The following is a 1072-nucleotide window of genomic DNA, read 5'->3' as shown; positions in this document are numbered from 1 at the left end:
TGCTGCCCAAAGTCTGGACCTGTGGGAAGCCCCGTGGGCTGGATAACATTACCAGGATATTCAGTATCAGTCAATCATGCTGGGTTGGGTGGACGTGGTGTGGGGCCCAGTCCCATGGGGCCAGAAGGCAGAGCACCCTGCCTGAGTTGAACATGAGTCCCTGTGCTCAGGGGCTTTCAGGTACGACTCCTTAACCCATAGGGGATCAGACTAGACCAGGGGTCGGCAACCACCGGCACATGTGCCAGGGCATGACACCTGAAGCCATTTTGCTTGGCACTCCACAGCTGGCCTGGGCTCTGGGCAGCTGCTGCTGGCTTTGGAGCCCAGGCTGCTTGCAGCAAGCAGCAGAGAGGCTGCAGTGGCCAGCAACAGCTGCCCAGAGCCCAGGCCAGATGTGGCAGGCAGCCCAGGCTCCATGTCCACCTCTGTGTGTACAACAGGGAAGGGGCTGGGCTTGCACTACCCAAGCCCCCTTGCCCACCATGCACCCTGAGGTGCATGTGTAGCTGCTGCTGCCATGGAGCCGAGGCTGCTTGACAGCAGGCTGGCAGCTGTACTCAGGTCTGGAGCCCTGGCCCAGCAGCCAGCACCTCAGGGTGCATGGTGGGGAAGGGGCCGGGGCAGCGCAACCCTGGCCTCTTCCCCACCATGCTCCCCAGTGTGTGCATGCAGTCACTGCCAGCAACGAGCTGGGCCAGGGCTCTGGGCACTGATGCAGCCACTTGCAGGTCTAAGGCTACCTGCTGCAAACAGCCCAGGCTATTCATGTAACCCAGCCCTGCTCCCCTGCCCTTTCTTTGCAGCCCACTGCATGGACTTCCCTTGTGGGGAGGGATGCCCCAAGCTCCCTGCTTTGCACTGCCTATGCCCGGCAGCCAGCAGCTCTCCCTTGTCTTTCCCTCCCCTCCAGGAATGCTGCCCCCATGCATTTGCAGCTGGTGGGGTTATATTCATTTGAATATCAGACCTAGACAGGTTACAAGGATGGGCGGATGAGAATAGGATGGGTTTCAACACAGACAAGTGCAAGGTGATGCACCTCGGGAGGAACAACCGGCACCATACCTAC

The sequence above is a fragment of the Crocodylus porosus genome, unplaced genomic scaffold, assembly GCF_001723895.1.
Source record: "Crocodylus porosus isolate Cpor-Errol unplaced genomic scaffold, CroPor_comp1, whole genome shotgun sequence".
Lineage (NCBI taxonomy): Eukaryota > Metazoa > Chordata > Crocodylia > Crocodylidae > Crocodylus > Crocodylus porosus.
The sequence above is the reverse complement of the archived record's forward strand: the minus strand, read 5'-3'. Positions refer to the sequence as shown.